The sequence below is a fragment of the Xenopus tropicalis genome, chromosome 8 (genome assembly GCF_000004195.4).
Source record: "Xenopus tropicalis strain Nigerian chromosome 8, UCB_Xtro_10.0, whole genome shotgun sequence".
NCBI lineage: Eukaryota > Metazoa > Chordata > Amphibia > Anura > Pipidae > Xenopus > Xenopus tropicalis.
Window position 1 is genome coordinate 17,710,031 of NC_030684.2, and position 22,953 is coordinate 17,732,983.

At 41.8% G+C, this 22,953-nt stretch overlaps 1 long non-coding RNA gene across 7 annotated transcripts; it reads left to right on the forward strand.

The window, feature by feature from the left end:
* The first annotated feature begins 233 nt into the window (after positions 1–233).
* LOC108644850 lies at positions 234–22,388 on the forward strand. Of its 7 annotated transcripts, XR_004219666.1 has the most exons (6): positions 236–280; positions 8,507–8,575; positions 9,315–9,405; positions 17,323–17,407; positions 17,649–17,765; positions 22,301–22,388. It is a non-coding gene; the product is annotated as an uncharacterized LOC108644850 (long non-coding RNA). The 7 variants fall into 7 exon arrangements; XR_004219670.1 differs by lacking the exon at positions 9,315–9,405; XR_004219672.1 differs by lacking the exon at positions 8,507–8,575 and having other exon boundaries at positions 242–280.
* Positions 22,389–22,953: the final 565 nt, after the last annotated feature.

Sequence of the window (22,953 nt, forward strand, 5' to 3'; positions counted from 1 at the left end):
GCAATCAAAAATATTGCCTTATTTTTTTGTTCCCTTTTATAAGGATTAGCTCTTACTGTGTGACTATCACATTAATCCCTGGTTTGAGTTTATTTGATTAATCATTGTTTTTCTTTCCCCACAGCTTTTTGATGGATTTATATACAGCCTTCATGCCATGATGGGGAATGGTGGGGGGGATGCCAGGAATGGCCTTTGTGAACAGAATCTCCAGCCTGTTGGGCCAGTGTGAGAATGCTTGGTGGGGCAGCCATACCCGCAAGAGCACTGTCACTCACAGGTACTGAACCTTTCAGTGTTTCTTCACTGCTGATTTGATTCAATCTCACATACATTCCCACTCTCCACCCCTCTATATGTAACCCTTGTCAAATGAGACCAACCAATACCCAGAATAAAGGGCACACACACAGCGGCTTGATGGTAAATCTGTGAAAACACAGTTTTATTGATGATATAAAATGCGCTTTTTTGATTCTGAGGAAGGCAAAAAAAAACCTCTGAGAAGCTTTGAGCCAATCTGCTTCATTAGAGGGAAAAATTCCTTCCTGACTCCTTAACGGCAATCGGATTTTCTCCCAGAATCAATGCGCGATGTTAAATGAGAGGAATATGGCGGCATACACATGAGCGCAGTTAAGCACTAGGTGAATTCTGCATTCCCTTCCATTCCACTGGGCCCCAGGCAGCCTGCAGACCCCGGCTTCTGCAGTCTAACCGATGGAGTGAAAGGGAATGCAGAATTTAGCGAGTACCTTCAGTGTGCCCCTGTGTATAAAACCATATATTGGAAGGAGGGGTGAGCGCTGGTGGAACTGCGGATAAGGAGAAGGCACCTAGACAGTGCAGTGCTGGATAGCAGCGTTGATCTCCTGCAAGGCCTTGTTCAGGTGTTTGAGTCTGGCCTTTATCTCCTTCTTCTCCTTCTTCCACTCAGCTGCACTTTTCCTGGGCAGGTCCAGTGTCAGTGCAGCTTTGCTGATCCACAGCTCTGTCTGTGCTCTGTGGATTTCTTCTGCGATCTTCTTCTTTATAGAGCGCAGATAGGGGTCAGCGTTGGGGCCACAGGATGTTCTCGCTGAGCCCTAGAGAAATGAAGGAAAAGAGAAGACATTAAGGGCTTAAGCAGTTTTTATTTAATTCATAGTAATAATAATGTGCCAGTTTCCTACCACAGAGGGAAATAGCAAAGTGGCAGGTATTTATTACCACTAGGGGTGCTGTTGTATTGATGGTAGATAACGTACATGATATGGCGACTCTTGTAAGAAGTAAATATAGGAAATGTAATTCCCAGGGCACACACTTGTATAATCCCTTATATTTCTATTTAAAAGTAATTGAACATAAATGCTGCTTATAATTGGGTTAGGCTCTCCTTTAACCCCTTGGTTACCTTTCTCAACAGTGACTTCTGTGAGGGCAGAAAAAAAAAAAAATTGTGAGCGGCCTTACCTGGTTCCTGGGTCTCAGGCAGCTGTTCTTGAGGCCCATGTCGGATGGTTCTGTAATATAAAATAGAGGGAAGGTTAGGGTTAATGTGGAGACTCCCAATAAACAAATAAGGATTTAGTAATAACTCACTGTGCAGATTCCTCTTCTTTTTCTTCTTCTTCTTCTTCTTCCTGTTCTTCTACTATAGATGTCGGGTTGTAGTCTTTATAAAGACTTTTGTTTGTCTTCTTCTGTATCACCGAGGATCGTAAGAGTCGCTGCAAATAGCTCAAAATCGCTTTAAATCTCTCAAATCGCTCTATTTCATGTAATGGGGAGAGAGAGAAGAGACTGTGAGCTCTTGTGATCCGGACCCTCTCTGCAATTTGTATTCAGTTAAATGTTAAGGTTGCTACATGAGAGCAGGGCAGATACCCGGGGCAAAGGGGCAGAACTCTAAGGAGCCTGTCAATACTGGGAGGAAAAATGTATGTATTGTATGGCCTCCAAATGTTTATGGGGTCCCCAGTCAAAAAAAAATATATATATTTGCTGCAGCCTGCAAAACTGCCAAACCCTGGGTCTGTGTCTCCCAACCAGCGCTAAGATTAATGTCATCTCTAAATTTCTCCAAATTCACTAAAATCCGCTAGTCTAGGGGGGCATCACCCAACTATTTCCCATCTTTTTTTAGCTAAAATAAGGGTTATTTGGCAAAAAATCTCTCAGAGGGGATTCAGACTTACCTCTCACCACAAAGTCAACCAACGGACAAACCCAACTGTCACATTGCTGTGTGTGAAGTCATCTCTGGTCACATGTCATGAAATGTTTGTTTGTCATAACATTTACAGACAACTTTAAAACCATTGGGTTTTTGTAACACTACAAAAGAGTTTCTGAGTGGGGCTTCCCTTTAATGTTACTGCTAAATACATGGTGATAGCGAGTGGCAGAATAAATATATAAAGAGACAACAAATAGAGCATCTGATCAAATCCATATTTCTTTGTGACAAGGCACCTAATAAAGACAATATTGATATTAGACAGGAACGTTAGAGATAAGCTGTTTGCCTCTCCTGCCTATAGCCCATTGCATTCAGATTTGGCTACATTTTGATAGCTATTGCTATGCAACTTGTAGATATATAATATATATTATTGCACTCACGGTACATGTAGTATTCATTTAACGGCCCTGTTCTCTTAATATGTTATTACTAACTTGTGTGTTATCTGAAAAAAGTTGCGAAGATTGTGAATCATTGCTGGTGGCAGAAATATATGAAACAATGTATAAATACTAAATGACTGATATGATGATTTGTCGTGTTTATAATGAAACTATCCAACGCATTGAAACAATATATTTATTTAAACCAGACTGGCCGTACAGGACATCCCAGCAAAGTCCCATTCAATGGGGTTTGTTATGATTTGCGGTTGTGACAGGGGTTGAGGGACATCTAGATCAGAGAGAGGGCCTGAGAGGGGGCTTCTAATTCCAATATTACTATAACGCACCGTTTAGGCCTGCTGGGAAATGATTGAGTGGGAATGTAAGGGATTGTAAGGGACATAATAACACACTCCCCACTCTGGGCGATTCAGTGGCTACCAATGAAAGAACGAGTATTTAGAGACAGAAATGACAGAAAGTTAATGTACGTGCTACAAACTTGGGACAAACTGGTAGCTTCAGGCAGATAAATAAGCAACCCCACCACCCCAAGCAGCACTATTAGGGAACCTCACCAAGGAGTATACACTATTATTAAATGAAACAGGACAAAACATCTAGAGGAATTCACTCAGCACCCTAGACCAGGGTTTTCTCTAGAATACTATCTTCTCCTAAGCTAGGGATCACCCTACAAAAGCTTACTGCACAATACGAACACCATGAAAGTACAGAACAGAAGAAGAAATAGACACCGTAAACACCACACACCGAACTACCCTGCATATTGTTCTTCATTAAATAAAATCAATTAAATAACATTGAAAAAAAATAAAGGAGACCAATCCAAAGCTGCTAAGAAGAAGCCATTCTATAACATACTAAATGTTAGCCTGAAAGGGAATCAACCCGTTAGACACAGCCACAGGAAGCACGCCAATAAACCATTTATATGTTAAAATCTAAAAAAATGGGTCAGAAACTGAGAACTGGTAAGCATTTGCTACTGTGTGGGTGCATGGTGATATCAATGGCAGATAGTACAGGTATGGGATCCCTTATCCAGAAACCCGCTATCCAGAAAGCTCCGAATTACGGAAACCCCGTTTCCCATAGACTCCATTTTAATCAAATAATTCAGAATTTTAAAAATGATTGCCTATTTTAATAAAACAGTACCTTGTAACTGATCCCAACTAAGATATAAATAATCCTTATTGGATGCAAAATAATCCTATTGGGTTTAATTAATGTTTGATTGATTTTTTAGTAGATTTAAGGTATGGAGATCCAAATTACGGAAAGACCCCTTATCCGGAATGCCCGAGCAAGATCTGAAGGTCTAGACTTAGCTTAGCGTGTCTATGATGTGGAACTCAGTAAATGATCTAATGAGGCATCTCGGTTCTAATACAGGTGGCTTTGTTTCCGAAGCAGGAATAACGCACAGAGCTGCAGCCCAAGTGCAGTTATTTAGTACCAAACAGAAATGTCAATTATTTGTAATTATTTATTGGTAATAACCAGCTGTCCAGCCCCTTAGGGATTAATAAAAGGATTTTTGTGTATGTTATTTTTTTTTCAAGTGAGACTATTATATCATTTTACTTGTGAGGAAAGGACACATCTTTGTTGTTGTGGAGTCACTGTAACTGTTGCTTCCCCAGTACTATCAATTTTTATTAAATGTTTTTGAGGGAAAAATACATTTTACCTTATTTTTTAGTTCCTAAAATTCTCCCTCTTCCCTTGATGAGACATAAAAGGCAGAGCAATGCCCAATATATGCCCAATATAGCACAAAGGAGTATGGATAATGTCACGCATGGCGCTTTGCTAGTGCTCTTACCCACAGGGCCGGATTTCTCTTCTGGGTGCCCCGAGACCGCCCCTGTTGGTGCCCCCCCTCCACCTGTGCACATGCGCGAACGCGCGACAAACATTTTGTAAAGAAGAAATTCATTTTGATCCCTGAAAATCTCAACATTTGACATTGGACATTTGGGGGCTGTATGGAGCTGAAACTGATAACTTGTTGCACTAGTATGTACCCATGGTGGGGTAAAAAGGGGTTTAATGGCAAATAGTACCAGTAAAGTTTGTAGTTTAATCTGATTAATATAGACTAGGGAAAAGGTCCAAATTAAACCACTATGCCCCATAAATATTCTCACAGCAAAAACCTGCTGTTTGTTGAGGGATGATCTGTCCCGGATTCATATACTGACACTGTGCAAGACTGCGAGTTGTACCCAAGGCTCATTCTCCTAATTCTGCTGTCTCTATGGGGGATATATGGGGGATTTTTTTCCCAATTTTTTTTTTCTTTCAGATTTTTAGGGTTAAAAGTCACAGAAAAAAAAAGTTGTGACTTTTGCAAATGGCTAAAAATCCAAATCTGACAGTTTGACAGCTTAAATTTATATCTGATATCTTGTAGAAGTCAATGGCAGATGTCCCTTCCATTTTTGATGCTGGTTTTTGTATGACAATTTGATAAATTCGAGCTTTCGGTCCACAGTTTAAAAAAGTTGCAGTTTCTGTGACTTTTTCCTACTCTGACTTTCTCAATTCAGATTTGTTTGTAAATGTCAGACATACATGGAAATAAAGATATGAGCAATGCTAGAGGTTTAGTAAATGTGCCCTATGAGTGCTGCACCTTTGTTCCTAAGCTTTGGCTTAAATAGTTCCATGTCCTACTTCTGCAGTCATTGCATTTGAATAGATCTCAGAACTGTACCTGTAGAGAAAGCTACAGTTCTCATAAATATTTGGCATAATACCTGTAAGGAGGTAACATTTATTTTAGTTTGTTAGTGTAAATAGTTGGGCAATGTTTAAGTTTAGCCAGTAGGTGGCACTAAACCATAAAGAGATACTGACAGCAGAAATGAAGCAACTATCATAACATTGTCTTTTCACGAGCTTTATTATGTTGCTGTAAATCTGCTGCCTGATGCTTTTACATTACCTATCTGATCACCCATGTTCCCAGTCCGTTAGCATTAGACGCTATAACTGACAGATAGATTGAGAAGGAACAGTCAGGTTTAGGACTGGACATATCAGTAGAAAATAATCAGCATGACCTATAAATAACTTTTAGCATACCCCCCAACTGTCCCGCTTTGCGCAGGACTGTCCCGCTTTTAATAGCGCATCCCGCTGTCTCTGATAGTTCCAGGAATGTCCCGCATTTACGTAATAGACATTCATTGAACTAGCCTGGACGGAGGGATGCGCTGATTTGAGCCGGGCGCTCCTGCTCCTTGTTCGGCTCTGCTTCTTATATGGATCCTTGTGCGGCGGCGACAGGCCCTTTTATAAGGTTGCGCCCCGTGCGTACTGATGTCACACGTACACACGGGGCGCAACCTTATAAAAGGGTACTGCCTATTGGGCCATAGGGGGCACTGTGTATGGGGGCAAAACTGGTACATAGTTATAACTCACTTATAACTGACTGCCTTCTCTCTATATTTGTATTTTATATGTAGGAGTTGCTATATTGTTTTCCTTAGGTAGTACAGTATGAGGGTATAGCACATTTGCTATAGCCCACCATTTCAACTATATAAAAGGAGTATTTTTAGAAAAAATGGGGTGTGTCAATTGGGGCGTGGTCACAAAAGTGGGCGGGGTCAAAAAATTGCTGCGCTAATTGTGCCAAATCTTTTTGTCCCTATTTTCATTTTTCAAATGTTGGGAGCTATGTTTTAGTATAAATTCATATTATGAAGAGTTGTTTTTTTTTATGTCAGTATCACTTTAGGGTTGGCCTGTAGGGAACCCCCCTCCCATAGGAGCTTATATAAGGAAGTGTCTAGTCTAGACTGCAGAGCTGTCTCTCTTCTGGAGTTTCCAGATTTTGGTGGCTCTCTCCCGTTCTCCCGTCCCCAAGCAGCAGTCTCCCGATTTATCTCACAAAGTCCTTTGGGGAATTTCGGGCACGCATGTGCAGTAAGCATTTGGTGGCGGCATTTCATGCATTTGCACATATGGGGGTACAATATTTCTGCTTCAGCAGCGATTTTGTGGATACGCGTGATGTCACTTCTGGAAATGTGTTTGTGTGTGACGTCACTTCTGGTTTTTGGGATAAAATGCTATACCCCCATTGTGCCAGTGCTGTCAGTTTGACAGCTGTGAGACTGTAAGGAGGGCTGCACTTAGCCAAGACCAGGGGAAGTAGGAGCACAGTGTGCCAGTGCCACCTTGGGGCTGCCTAGGTAGCTGTTAGGGTATCAAGGGCAGTCTTTTGCCCCAACAAGGAGGTAGCGTTTGGAGTTAGTAACCTAGGCTATTGTGCAGCAGTTAGGGACTGAGCATTCAGGTGTTGGTTAGTAGGAAACCTACATGCTGTAGTGAGACAGCCGGGAGAAGCTTTTATATTGTATGTATGACAGAAAAGGAGATTATTGTATAAGGAGAGGAGGCCCCCAAATGGTCAAGACATTCTGCTAGTGCGTTTCCACAGAGAAGCGAGGGTAAATTTGATCAACCAATAAATGATGATGATTAAGTGTAGCCGCAATATAATAAAGGTTGTGTCAATAAGCCAGAGGGTGGTGCTGACAAATTGGCGCCCCCGGGGTTAAACCTTTTGTTTTCCTTTAACACGTGTTACTTTATTTGTGTAGTAATTTTTGCAACTTCTCTTTAAATCCTTTTTTTGGTAAATATGTTCATGTCATTCTCTATGTAGGTATAGTGTATGTCCTGCGCAATGGCACTTACACTGCACTATTTATTCTTACATACCCTGGCATGCCCCAATCAGCCCCCAAACCTGCCCTCTCTGTAATATTCCCACACATGGCATGTCCTTCCCAGATAGGGACAGGGGCAACGTATGCATTAATTATTCAACGTAAACTTACATTATGGGGCACATTTATCAAAGTACCATTGACTCCGAATACAAAAAATTCATATTGGTTCGTACTGTGGGTATTTTCTGCAACTTTTTCATACTTTGCACGACTTTTTCGCACATTTGCGTGACTTTTTCGTACTTTGCAACAAAATTTGTGCGACAAAATTGTATTGTTGCGCCGAGTACAAAAGTTTCGGATTCATTCAAGCTTCGGTATCATGACTTTCCTTGGGCCGGGTTGGAGCTGCAGAGTGCCATTGAGCCCTATGGGAGACTTTCCTTGGGCCGGGTTGGAGCTGCAGAGTGTCATTGAGTCCTATGGGAGACTTTCCTTGGGCCGGGTTGGAGCTGCAGAGTGCCATTGAGCCCTATGGGAGACTTTCCTTGGGCCGGGTTGGAGCTGCAGAGTGCCATTGAGTCCTATGGGAGACTTTCCTTGGGCCGGGTTGGAGCTGCAGAGTGCCATTGAGCCCTATGGGAGACTTTCCTTGGGCCGGGTTGGAGCTGCAGAGTGCCATTGAGCCCTATGGGAGACTTTCCTTGGGCCGGGTTGGAGCTGCAGAGTGCCATTGAGTCCTATGGGAGACTTCCAAAATCATGCACTGAAGGATCAAATTCAGAAAGGTTTTCCCGCCGTTTACGATCGTTCGATACGAAAATTTTGTGACTTTTGGATCGCCAATACAATATTTTACAATATATTACCGTGACTGTTCCGATTTGCGATCATCAGAGAATTTTTCCCATTTCGGGATTCGAACTCGTACTTTGATGAATGTGCCCCAATGTGTATTAAAGAATTGGCAAGTGGTGCTGCAGAGCTTTAGTTGCAGTGCTGCCCAGTTCTATGAATTTGCAGGGCCAATAATTCCCGAGTGGCCATACACAAATTAGGAGCTCTATCACTTAAAGACAAAGTTTGCCCATAAGTTAACTGCCTACATGTTGCAGATGGAACTATGCCAACCAGTTTCTATGTTGTTCTTACACCTGTTTTGCCTCTCTCCACAGTTAAACATAAAATGCTTCTTGTCATCTATACTTGGGGACGCTGGGAATCAGAAAGCAGATTGTTGTCAGGTAAGATTTTTTTTATATGGTGCTCATCATTCTGTGCAGGCCTTCTTCATCCTTCCGGCAGATACACAGGTTTCTCCCCAGGCACAGGTCTCAAGCAGTCACTGGCCTTTCTGTTGTTCGACTATGATTCCCAGAAGCCTCTGTGGGAGATGCAGTTACGCACTGAATAGCAGCAACACGGGGAATGTTATCCCTGAGTCTAGAATACTGCATTCTGCAAATCAGTGTGCGTTTATAAGGTTCAATAGCAAGCTTTGGGAATCTGAACAGCATCAAAGAGAAACTTATTTGCTGTGTCAGCAGCCTCTGTTATTAACCTGCCCAGTGCCTTATTGTACTGGGTCAGAACAACTAGATCTAGAAGTGTCCCTCCATATTGCCCAGGATAAAAGTTGCAACTTGATCTATCAGTTCCTTATTACATTGTTCTTGCAAGGGAACATCCCTCTCACAACTCCAGTTCCCTGCATGATGTAAAAAAATATTTCTTTAAGGCTATTTTTTGAACAAAGCAGTAAACAACAACAATTGTTTGGAAGATATTAAAAACTCTAGTAAGTGAACATGACAGCCCTTCACTTAATACTTGTACTAAGTATTTCTAAGCATGGCCATCGCCCAGCAAGCAGGCCGCAGATCTCGGAGCGCCAGTTAATCTTGACTGGAGTTGACTATTTGCAGTCTCTCTTGTGAAATTAGGGATGCCTTTTCCCCCGCTAGCTGTCCCTTTTCTTTACAGAGATGGACTTGGAGTACTCCTGAGTGAGACGCCTGCTGCCCATTTGGAGGCTGCAAATCTCTGCCGGACTCTGCTCCCTACAGTGTGGATGGTGAGTTGCGGTATCCGGCAGGAGGACTGGTGTGACGTACTTAAGGCTTTTCAGCTCACAGGGAAATTGTGAGTTTTGGCTTCTAATTATTCTTGTTGAATCTCTCACCCTGGCGCCCAGTTAGCTTTGCCACATACCTATCTCTATTTTGAGCATTGTAGCTTTTAAGCGGTCAACTACATGCAAATTTAAGTATATTTGATTGACATTTGGAAAACTTCTCTACCATTTTTCTGGACTTTTTTCTATAGTTATATGGAGGCATAATTGTTTTTGTTTTAGCTCCAGGCAATGATAGCAACTATTAAGCCTTGGAATGAATTTATTGACCTTGTTGCTTCTACTTGGGAATGCATAGGCTGATTTACTTTATGTTCTGACCATGGCATTCATATGGTTATTGTAAGTCATAAGGTTATTAGTCTTACACTTGGGGCAGTAATTATTAACATTGGAGGCAAACATTACTGGTGGTGTTGCCCATAGCAGCCAATAAGATCTTTGTTTTTGTAGTTGACCGTTCAAATTCTAATTGCTAATTGGTTTTTATTGGCAACATGACTGGTGATGTTGGCTTCCACACTATAATGAATATGCCCCTTGGACTAATACAACTGCATAAAGAGTTTAATAACCTGACGTATTGACGTTAAGATCTCCTACAACACTTTGAAAGGTTTATATCTCAAATCGCTCTATGATATTGGAGAACCTATCACTGGCTTTCAGCTTTTTCTCAACACTTTAAAAATGCTCTGTTATATTCAGTAATTTTGGGACTGTGAGGTTGTGGACTGTATTGTCAAATACTTTTGTAGTTCAACTCCTTCACCATAAGATGGCACCATAACACCAAATAATCTTGTAAAGGTGATGTTTTATTACTGTGCAGCTAAATATTTCTCTTTACAAGTATTTTCCTCCACATTACTGTGCCACTTAACTTTCTCCTGGATTACAACTTCATTTATCTTTAATGATGAAAGAAAAAAGCAAAACCTCTCCCTTCCTTTATCCACAAAACCAATTGTCGCTTTCTTGAAACAACAAATTGGTTGTTTGATACAATCTGCACACAACTCGGATGGGACGGAAGCGGAATCTGCAATTCCCACTTCCCAAACTACTCAAACAAGTCCTCTAACTTTGGACCAATCTGACAGTGTTCTAGTGGTGTTCCAGTCATTAATGGACAAGGCTACTGCACAAATCACTACTGTTTCTGAGAAAGATAAAGAATTGGCAAGACACACAGATACACTCGAATCAAGGATGGACAATACAAAAATTGACTTAATTAAGTAATTGAATTAAACAACAGGTTCTGAACCTCCAATTGAAATTAGAATACCTGGAGAACAGGTTTTGTCGAGATAAGAAAACGAGGAATTCCAGAATCTTATAAGCACTTGGAGTCAGAATTGCAAGAATGCTTTACCATTTACCATCTCAGTTTCTGCACATCGATCAGATCCCCAGATCTCACAAGATCTGCTATCACTGGGGTTTCCCTTGAAATTGATATTTACACGTAATGGCAAGTCATTTTCCCACCCTACACCGAATAAGACCAAGGAAGCTCTCCAGTCTGCTGGATGTACTAATGCCTTACCAACTAAACTGAGTACAGCTCCATGTACCCTGCAATCATCGGGTTGGCCATCGCCAGAAAGACCTTCTCCTTCACAATTCCCTTTACCTCAAAGTGCTACAAAGTACAGTGCTCGTTCCAGGGATCAGCAGCTTCATTCAATTTTAGACTTTTCTCTCATCATTTCCAGGAAGAAGGAATGCATCAAATCAGCATGTTAAATTCAGGAAATGGCTTTATTTATGGCAAGTTTGGTAACAATGAAAATTGTCCTCCAAATGATTTATCTGAAGGTCAAGGAGTGGAGGAGAAAGCAATGGTGTCCTACTGTGGGTCTTTGGAACAGAACCTTAGTAACATGGCCGCTTTGTATCTGCAATGCCTCTCGGATAAAATCTCATTTCTTATCCAAATTGTTATTAACTAAATTCTAAAAAGGAGAACCCTGATTGGTCTGCAGGGTCTGGAGGAGACATAACACGCACTTTGATATTCTCTTGAAGTTCTCTGAGGACTTTGCAACATTAGTAAGCAGTGTATTGGGAACAACCCTAGTGAGGGAAAAGGGGAGGATCATTTTCCAAACCCAGAGATTATATACATGAATTATATGGGTAGCCTCTCCTCTTAAAGGAGAACCACAGACTAATCCCTACCTGCAAAGAAATATTTAGGGGAAATAATATATAAACAGTATTTTGTATTATTTTGTGAAGAGACATGCCTCCCCTTTAAGTGGGAGTGGAAGTTGTACCTGTTGGGCAGAGGAGCAGCCTATGTGCAATTTGTCTTAAATGACTGTGTGTTTCCCACAAACACATTTGGTCTAATTTACCCTTTCTCTTGTGGAGAGACATTTATCCGCCCCCAATGTACTCTGGGACAGTGCTGCCTATCATACGCCCCTCCTTCAGTGGCATCCCATGTGCCGGCCTATAGACTCACATAGCAGCACATCACAATAAAACCCAGTAGCAGTTTTCTTTAATACATTTTTGTAATTTATTATATATGTATTTTTACAATCTTGGGCTTTTTGTAGTTGATTTTGCTTTGGGTGTTTGAGGCATTACACATTATTATACACTTTGGTTCATTTGCCAATATGCATTACTCCATTTAGTAACCTCCCCCAGGTAATTGAAATCAGTCTCCTCTTAGCACAAATCCAGTTCCGCTTCCTGCTTCCGGCTGTTCCATTTCACATTCCCAAGCAGAGGGGCGGGGCTTAACCCAGAATGAGAGTCGCTGAAAGCCTTTCACACCCGACTGAGTTCTATGGAGCGCTGGAGAGCTGAAGCAGGTTTGGACAGCAGGGGGCGCTGCTCTTTCATTCACTCACTTTTATTACTGCAGCAGTGAGACTTCCGGAAGCTTTCTCTGTTGGTTCCAAGTTCCGGCCTCTGCCTTGTATTGTGAAAAAGAAGAAATCAGTAGAAGGAGGGTCAGATTGGAGGGGGTTCTCTGGCCTCTGCTGCAGCCACCGCCCCACATTCATCCTAACAACCTTGGGCAGAAAACCAGAAAAATACAATTACCAGAAAAGGTAAAGTCTCTCATGTGGGGTGGGGGAAACAATTAGGAGATGGTAGGAAACTGATGAGAGTAATTCAATTTACACCAAAAAAAATAAATAAATAAAATATAAAACAAATGTTATTTATAGTTATGGTTCCCTAGTGTGGCCCATATAGCTATTACAGCCGTGTTTGCTCTACCAAGGAGGAAACCACATGGGTGTGTGGCACATTGGCACAGAAGGGTTTTTCTTTTAGCACCAACTTCCTGCAACGTCCGGCTTAGGGCATTTGCTCAGGGATTTTTATATCATTTGGAAATAAGAATTAGCAATGTTTTTATGCTCAGGATAAAGCTGAAGAGACCAAACGTGTCAGGGAGCAATGTGTCAAAGTTTCCTGAAAATGTTTAAAATTATTATTATTTTACATGTTTTATTATTAATGCTTTTTTTGGTTTGCACATTGTGGATTGTGACCCTTTCACAGATAAAAAAAAAACAATTTGGTTTGTAATAGTTTTCAACTAAAGCCATCTAAAATTTCAATTTTTTTATATTGACATATTTTATAGCTGAACCACAATAGAATTTTCTAAATGACATTTGCTGTGTTTTTGCAGATTTCCCTTCTTTCACTTTTTCCTTCTTTTTTTCCGTTGAAAACTGCAGTGAGACAGTATTTGGATAGAGTGTATAGTAAGGAACATTGGGGGCGTTACTGTTTATTGCATGGGGCTGCTATACATGTGGGTACATACAGCAGGTCTCTTACAGATACAGGTCTGCGATTTTGGAGAGATTATTTAAGGGTGACTGCACACGGGGAGATTAATTGTCCGCAATAAATCTTACCTACTGCGGGCAAACGCTCTCTTTAAAATGCTTTCCCACTGCCGATAATGTTACTCTCTGGTGGGAAAACATACATGTCGCTCATGGGCGTTTCTTGCCTCCGATGCTGCCCCTCTCGCCCCCCCTGCGCTTACATTTACAGCGCCAGAGGGGGGCGCAGCGCTGGTATAGAAAGTGTAATAGAGCTCTCTACACTAGCAGAGCCAAAATTCCATATTAGGAAATGGAAATTTGGCTCTTAAAGTTACCAGGAACGGCTTTTTGCCGCCCCAGTTAACTCCGGGGGTGCTGCCGTCTGAGGTTTTTTAAGAAATTCTAAGTTTCCTTGTGAGGAAACCGGTGGGAAAGTGTTTCAGGGAGATCTGAGGTAGTGAAGATTTATCTCGGGCGGCTAATCTCCCTATGTGCTAATACCCTGAAACTGGTGGTTTGTTTACGAATTAGTGTAAATGTAAAACATGAAATTTGTATGCCCAAGGTATATTTTGGGGTCTCTTTATGCCTTGTACTTTCATAAACCTTTGTACATTGGGCATTAAACTGTTCAGAGGACCCCTGGCATTCATATATAGAGTGTTTTATCTTGGTACCTAATGATATGTAGCAGATAAGATTCTGCAGAGTGGAAGTTTTATGGTGATTTTAGCAAAGCTTTGCGGCTTGTTACTTTGGAGTAGAAAGACATTTGGATGGATGGATGGATTTGAGGGAATAATATATAAATATATAAAAATATAGTTTGTTTTCATCTTGGGGCCTTTACAAACTGTTCAGAGGACCCCTGGCATTCATACTTTGGGTGTTTAATCTTGGTACCTAATAATATGTGGGATATAAGAAGCTGCAGAGTGGAAGCCTTGAGGGGATTTTTGGAAATGTCATCAAAATCACCAACTCTAGGAAAGCTTTGCCGTTTGATAGTTGGAGTTGAAAGAGGCGCGCTTGTTTTGGTTTTGGGGGAATGTGTACTTTTCAAAACTATATGACTTTCTGGGGTGAGCGTATATGAAATGCAATAAATGTGTTATTTTTCCAGTAGCTAAAATTATTTTTATTTTGGGGCCCCTAAATGGCACATATTTAGCCATGAACCTATGTACATTGGACATCAAACTGTTTATTGGACCCCTGGCATTCATATTTAGGGTGTTTTATTTTGGTACCTAATGACCTGTGGGAGATAAGATGCTGTAGACTGAAACCATTTTTAAAAAAGTTCACACATTTTTATCAACAAAAACGATAATTTTAGGAAAGCATTGCAGTTTGGTGATTTGGAGTAGAAAGGCACAATTACCTATATTGGATTTGTCAGAATGTGTTCTTTCCAGAAATGTATGGTTTGCTAGGGGAAACCTACTGTTAGAGGAACATTTGGCCTTGAAATCAGAAGTGTGCAGCTTACTGGAGCAGTGCTGTAGGAATGGGTCAGTGTGCTGCTGGGAGTTTGTGATCTATAAAAATTATGTTTAGGCAGTTTGAAGCCAATTTCTTGTTGCAGAAGGGGAATTACACCAAATGCTAGCATATTTTAATATTAAAGTGTATGTAAAGGCAAATAATAATAACTACTATATGCATTCTTTAGTCCATAAGGAACAATTTTGCAATATATACTGATTAAAACTTATCCACTATTTACAAGACTGAAGCACTCAAATTGCCCTCGTCAGGGAAAAAATTTGGTGGTTGCATATCAGCTCCAAAGTGAATTAGCAGGCAGTCCCTGTTCCCTGCTGTTCCCAATTGCCAATAAGAATAGTGCTGACGTGCCTCTTACTGTGTGCGCCTATAGGCCCACTCAAATCTTATTGGTGGCCGGTAACAGAAAGTTCTGGTCGGCCAGTGGCCCTTAGTGGGGAGGCACGCAGAGCTCAAGCAGGGGGGATATGCCCAACAAACAAAATTCCAGAGCTTCAATGTGCAAAGGGTTTGAGTCAGTGTGTACTGCAAAATTGCTCCCTGCGGCGCAGTGAATGTGTTTAGCAATTATTCATTTTTGCCTTTACGTCCCCTTGAAGTTGTCCTGAAAAAAATTATATAGTTTTTTTCCCCTGGGTAAATTTAAATGCCCCCCAGGAAAGGCCCCCTAAAATTAAAGAGTGTACAAATGTTCAAAATCTGTTGGGCAATGAAAGTACCTGCAAAGTGACCAAATCGGCTGTTGGTGAAAGGGTTAAGTGACTGGTAGATGTGGAAGAAGATCATGTGCACTTTTTGGTAAAATATCCCAGGGAGACAAAGTGCCTTGTGTGACATGAGTCTAACCAGTGGCAGGAACACAAACCTATGGCAATTAGAGTGTGTCAGGGCACTACAGGGGTTTCTTTTACTGGCTGTTCCAATGTAATGTATTTTAAAAAAACAGTACGATACCAAAGCTGTAATGGGTAACGAAAAAGTAAGAAAAATAGGACTTTTTCGTGGAAGAATGAACGTACCATGGAAAGTCTTATTATTTTAAAAAATCATACTTTAATGAATGGGCCCCTAAGTGCAGTATGCCCATGTATTCTAATTGTGTTATCAGAATATTGACTGTTAGTCAATTTGTGCACTACCCTTATTTTCCCACTAGATGTCACTAAGTTTTGAAGTTCAAACCTTCAAAGAGTGGGGAAATACCAGCGCACATATTCTGAAGCACAGGGATAGGATCTATTATCCAATGCTTTGGGATTTTCTGGATAAGGGATCTTTCTGTAATTTGGATCACCATGCCTTAAGTCTGATTAAAACCATTTAAGCGTTAAATAAACCCAATACATAACTATTTAGGTTTTAATAAACCCAGTAGGATTGTTTTGCCACTAATATGGATCTAGTCAGCTTAGTTACCATCAAATACAAGGCATTATCAATTTGGAGTCTTATTATATAATCATTGAATGTCATGTGGATTCACATACCCCCACTGAGACTCTGTGACTTGTCTTAAAGAAAATATATCAACCTGTTGATATTAAATCTATTGAGTGCGACTCCCAATCCCAACCGATTGATTTGTGTGACTTATTATTTTATTTCTTTTGGGAATGGTTCTCATTTGCGTAAAATGTATTGTCTATACAGGAGTTACTGTTGTTGTAGGGCCCCCTGTAGGGTATTTTAGAGCAAGAGGCATATTAATAAACTTTATTGATTTTATATATATATTATACTGTACATGAATTATATGTACCCTGGACACCTGAGATCCACTGGACTTAATGTTAAATTTGTGTGGAGTTATAAGGATATACTTTTTAGGATATTCATTGCTCTTTTGTATTATAAAGTAACAACAGACAAAGCAATTATTAGAATAGAAACTGCAAAAAGTTCAAGACTGCAAGTTTTAGTTCCGCACACAGTTTAGTAGGACACGAGTAAGACTCTAGCCCAGGGCTCCTCAAACCATAGGCCGTGGGCCAGATATGGCCTGCCAAGGTCATTTACCGGCACCCGCTGCGTCCTCACCCCTGACTACTACCTGTCTGCCTCAGCGTGGTCCTTAGCCCCTTAGACACTTGGGCCGGTGTGACGCGCTGATGCACACTGTATTCCGCCCCCCAACAGTCTGAGGGCCCGTGAACTGGTCCCCTGTTTAAAAAGTTTGAGGACCCCTGCTCTAGGCTAACAGATCTAAATGATATAAAGGCCAACATGGATGAAACATAAAGGATATGTCAGTTTGCTCTGTAGTGTGAGCACATGGAAATGCCTGGGTGCTACAGTGAGTGGCCAATACGGTGGGGACTGTAGGTACCGCAGGGGTCTCCCCCTGTGCCATTACCCTTAGACTGGGTCTCTGTTTTACTTTATATTCTGTGAGATCAGTTTCCTGCGGGATCTGTAGGGCTGCACAGTGATCAGTCAGATCCTTACCGCACTCTAGCGCTCACATTCTGTATTCCCTTCTACTGTTCTGCCGTAATGAGCCGAGTATATTAACGTCAGTGAATTGTTCTCTCAGGTAAAAAGCAACTCAGACACAGGGGGAAGATAGAATCTCCTAGAGCTCCATGAGGCGTGAGAACCTTGCTTCTGGGGCAGCATTGGTAAGTATACAGGACAAGGAAACCCAGACTTTATTACTTATTTAATAGGATATTATTTCATTTAGATGCCATTATTTTTTGTTTGTGGATCACTAACCTGACACCCTTGGTTCCCTAATAAAGAGATCAAGTTATATATACCCTTAAAAGAAAAGGAAAGGTGGAATCACTGGATGGTGCCCCCCAGTGATTGTATTCACATTACTCTAATGTTTTCCAATATCTGTACTTATGTCCTTAGCTGAGGCGGGGCAATGACCAGACGTTGGACCTTCATGGAGTGACTCGGTCAAAGGTTGAACCTTTTGAGAGGAGCTTGAACTGATAATTCTGACTGGCTGAAAAGCACTGCCCTAAGGTAAGATGGTGGCACAAGAGGAAGTTCTTGTTCTTCTTCCAGCATCTGGGTCCAATGAAAGGCTCAATGGTCAGATCAGCCCTATTTGGCCCAGATTGTCCGTTTGGCATCAGACTTACAGATGCGTAGTATATGTAAAATCCAAAATCTGTAAAGTAGATTTATTTAAAATGGTATAAAGTTCAGTAGCTCAAGAGTTACAACCAGCAGTGCATCTCAGTAGTAATCAGCAGTGCATTTAGTCATGTCAGTAGCTCAGGAGTTACAAATCAGCAGTGTATACATTTCTGTCAGTAGCCCAAAAGTTACGCTCTGCAGTGCATTACAATCATTTGCTCAGGAGTTACAATCAGCAGTGCAGCTTTTAATGCCACTTACTCAGGAGTTACAATCAACAGTGCAGGAATTTCTGTCAGTAGCTGAGGAATTACAATCAGCAGTGCAGGTATTTCTTTCAGTTGCTCAGAAGTTACAATCAGCAGTGCAGGTATTGTTGTTAGTAGCTCGTGAGTTAAAATAAGCAGTGCATATGTTACTGTGAGTAGCTCAAGAGTCACAACTAGCAGTGCAGGTATTACTGTCAGTAGCTCTGAAGTTTTTAATCAGCAGTGCAGGTATTCTGTCACTAACTGAGAGGTTAGAATCAGCAGTGCCGGTCTGATAGTAGCTCAGGAGTTACAATAAGCCGTGCATGTGTTACAGTCAATAGTTACAAGAGTTACAATCAGTAGTGCATGTATTTCTGTCTTTAGTTCAGGATTTACAATCATCAGTGAAGGTTTAACTGTCCTTAGCTCTATAGCCCTGATACAAATTGTGTGGGTGATGGGGAGGAGTATTTGGTTGGGGCAGATTGTAAAGTGTCTCTCAGGTGGGATACAAAGTGTGTGAGTGATGGGAAGGAGTATTTGGCCGGTGCAGAGGGTAAAAATGAGAAAATGAGTATTCTGTTTTGGTAGAGGGTAAAGAGTTCCTCAGGTTGGATAGAAAGTGTGTGGGCGATGGGGAGAAGAAGTTTTTGGTGTGAGTAAAGGGTAGAGAGTTACTTAGGTGGGATACAAAGTGTGTGGGGGGATGGGGAGAAGGAGTATTGGTTGGGGCAGAGGGTAAAGAGTTACTTAGGTGGGATACAAAGTGTGTGGGTGATAGGAAGGAGTATTTGGTCGGGGTAGAGGGTAGAGAGTTACTTAGGTGGGATACAAAGTGTGTGGGTGATAGGAAAGGAGTATTTGGTAGGGGCAGAGGGTAAAGAGTTACTTAGGTGGGATAAAAAGTGTGTGGATGATGGGGAAAATGAGTGTTTGGTTTTGGTAGAGGGTAAAGAGTTCCTCAGGTTGGATAGAAAGTGTGTGGGCGATGGGGAGAAGGAGTGTTTGGCACGAGTAAAGGGTAGAGAGTTACTTAGGTGGGATACAAAGTGTGTGGGTGATGGGGAGGAGTATTTGGTTGGGGCAGAGGGTAAAGAGTTGCTCAGGTGGGATACAAAGTGTGTGGGGGATGGGGAGGAGTATTTGGTTGGGGCAGTTAGTAAAGTGTTACTCAGGTGGGATACAAAGTGTGTGGGTGATGGGGAGGAGTATTTGGTTGGGGCAGTTAGTAAAGTGTTACTCAGGTGGGATACAAAGTGTGTGGGGGGATGGGGAGGAGTATTTGGCCGGTGCAGAGGGTAAAAATTAGAAAATGAGTATTCGGTTTTGGTAGAGGGTAAAGAGTTCCTCAGGTTGGATAGAAAGTGTGTGAGTGATGGGGAGAAGGAGTTTTTGGCACGAGTAAAGGGTAGAGAGTTACTTAGGTGGGATACAAAGTGTGTGGGTGATAGGAAGGAGTATTTGGTCAGGGCAGAGGGTAAAGTGTTACTCAGGTGGAATACAAAGTGTGTGGGTGATGGGGAGGAGTATTTGGTTGGGGCAGAGGGTAAAGAGTTGCTCAGGTGGGATACAAAGTGTGTGGGGGATGGGGAGGAGTATTTGGTTGGGGCAGTTAGTAAAGTGTTACTCAGGTGGGATACAAAGTGTGTGGGTGATGGGGAGGAGTATTTGGTTGGGGCAGTTAGTAAAGTGTTACTCAGGTGGGATACAAAGTGTGTGGGGGGATGGGGAGGAGTATTTGGTTGGGGCAGTTAGTAAAGTGTTGCTCAGGTGGGATACAAAGTGTGTGGGTGATGGGAGAAGGACAGAAGGACTGCGCTATTTTGATTTTGGAGTTTCTATAGATCTGATACTTTGGTAATTCTATGCACACTGGGCATCAAATTGTTCGGTTTCCCCCTGGCATTGGTTTTTAGGATGATTTATCTTGGCACCTGATGATGAGGGAGATAGGATGCTGGAACATGCAGGCTTTGTGGTGATTTTCAGGTATTTTGTCAAAGCTGTTAATTTTAGGGAAACCTTGTGACTCATTAATTCTTAGTAAAAAACAAAAAACTATTTACCCATTTAGGATTTACTGTCCTAAAATATAAGGTTTTCTTGAGTCAACATTTTATTTGTGGTTTTACCCAGCATAATATGCTGAAAATGTGACTATTACATGGCTATTTGTATGCACTTTTGTGATATTTAAGTCTCTACAAGCCAGATCCTTATGTAATGCTATGCATACCGGGTATCAAACTGCCCAGTAACGCCCTGGCATTCATATTTAGGGGATTCAGCCTGATTTACCTTGGTTCACTTCTGTTTAGCCCGGCACGTTAGAGGGACTTGTACCTGCGTATACCCCCATTCCTCCCAGTTGCACCGCTTCCTTCTTTGCCACTGCAGCACCTCCTACAATTAGATCTACTCACAGGCCAAGCAATGGGTCCGCTGTGGCGGGGCCCACAGAGTTTTCTCCCAGTGCCTCGCTGGCCCAGTCTGACTCTACCCCCAACCATTCTACATACCTTGTATTAAATTGTCCCTTGTGTCATTTCCCTCTTTTCTTTATCTTGTTGGTCAGTCTCTTCACTATGGCTTTTATCCCAATATCTATTTGTGCACCCCCCTCCCACCGAGTCTGCCTCCAACTTTAGTTGTCGGAATTTGCTCAGCTTTTTCTCCCTGCCTTACCAGTTGGTAATTGCCGGACTATTGTGTTGACTGAGGTAGCCCCGGTACATTGTGTTTCCATCTGCTGTGGCCCTCAGGTGGCCAAAGTATGTTTATATGGGGGTCATACACACTGAGATGGTGGGGTGGACACTGAAGGCATTGTAATGTGCCTGTCACCATGTGTAGGACCCCTGTAGATGAAACAGATCAGGGCTGGAACTAGGGGTAGGTGGAGAGGCACGTGCCTAGGGCGCAATGGTGTGGGGGCACTAGGAATGTATCTCTTTTGTCGCCCCTTTACCCCTGGGCCCTGTGACTGCACCTATGCGCATACTGGTTTATTCACGCACCGTAAATGAACAAAAATGTGCAAATTAACACACGCAGGGGAGGGGCAAGGTGCCCGGCACTGGTGTAGGTAGGCATTAAACTTTGCTGTCGGGGAGGGGTCAGTTGTCGTGGTGGTTTTTCATAAATGATACTAGGCGGCGGGGAAACAATTTCGTTACAGCGCCTAAAGTAAAGGTGTGTAATGGGACCCTTCATTCTGCTGGCTGCTGCACCCTGGCAACAGAGCAAATGGGAAATAGCTCTGTTTTTTGTTAACCCTACATGTTTTGGGGGCATTAAGTATTATTAACATGTATTTGTAAACCGCCAATATATTCTGCAGGGTTGTACAATAAATGCATGTATACATTAAACATACAAGAAACCATACAAACCGACCTATAACAAGTACAATAGCTATAGAGGGCCCGACCCAAAGGAGCTCCCATCTAAAGAAAGGTATTGGCACTAGTGATGAGCAAATTTATTCGTTAGGCATGGATTCACAGTGAAATTATACATTTCGTAATTGGTAAAATTTTTCGTTAAACTGGGGAAAAAACTGACCACAACAAAAATAACAATAATTTTGATATATTTGGAGACAATAGTTGTGTTAAAAAATAAAGTGCGTGAAAAAAAAGGCACGATAGTAAAATTGAGAAAAAAATGCCCATTGACTGATTTGAGTGTGAAAAAAGTTGCACAGCAAAAAAAGTTGTCGGTAGGAATCAGAAAAACCACTCATTGACTTTAATGTGTTTGGAATGAGAATAAAAAATAGTTGTATGCGAAAAAACATCACGTCTGCATGTCAAGAATTAGCATTTGACAAATTTTTACTTTTTTAGTTGTAATATTGGTGTGTAGGGAACAGGGTTTCTCCAGCTTGGGTGCTATTCTCATGCCTACCACAAGGAGGGGCTACTGAGAACATTTGGCAACACAAAAGATTTCTGAGCCCTTTCTGAACTCTATCATGCTGAGATCTTCAGGTACAACATAAGGCAGCCTACAGGAGACCTGCTTTTTGGAAGGGTAAGGGGTCTGGGGTTTCAGAGATCAGTGTATTTAATGGATTTGAAGCTATGGTTCTCACTGCTTCTCACTGTGTGTATAATTAGTGTATTTTGTGTGGTGTTAACAAAGTGTTCATTTCCCATTTCCCAGTCTTTCAGGCATTTCTGGAGTTAATGGACTGCGTATTCCCCATTTTCCAGCAACAATATGACATGTGTGGAGTTAATGGAATGCTTATTGCCCTTTTTCCAAGGATCGTACCGGCATGTGTGGAGTTAATGGAATGCTTATTGCCCTTTTTCCAAGGATCGTACCGGCATGTGTGGAGTTAATGGAATGCTAATTGCCCTTTTTCCAAGGATCGTACCGGCATGTGTGGAGTTAATGGAATGCTAATTGCCCTTTTTCCAAGGATCGTACCGGCATGTGTGGAGTTAATGGAATGTTTATTGCCCTTTTTCCAAGGATCGTACCGACATGTGTGGAGTTAATGGAATGCTAATTGCCCTTTTTCCAAGGATCGTACCGGCATGTGTGGAGTTAATGGAATGCTAATTGCCCTTTTTCCAAGGATCGTACTGGCATGTGTGGAGTTAGTGGAATGTTTATTGCCCTTTTTCCAAGGATCGTACCAGCATGTGTGGAGTTAATGGAATGTTTATTGCCCATTTTCCAAGGATCTTTCCAGCATGTGTGGAGTTAATGGAGCGGTACATCAGGGTAGGGGCCCATTTCTGGCCAGACTATACAGGTGGGGGCACATACCATGAGCAGGAGAGAAGGAGGATCAGAGAGGAGCTGCA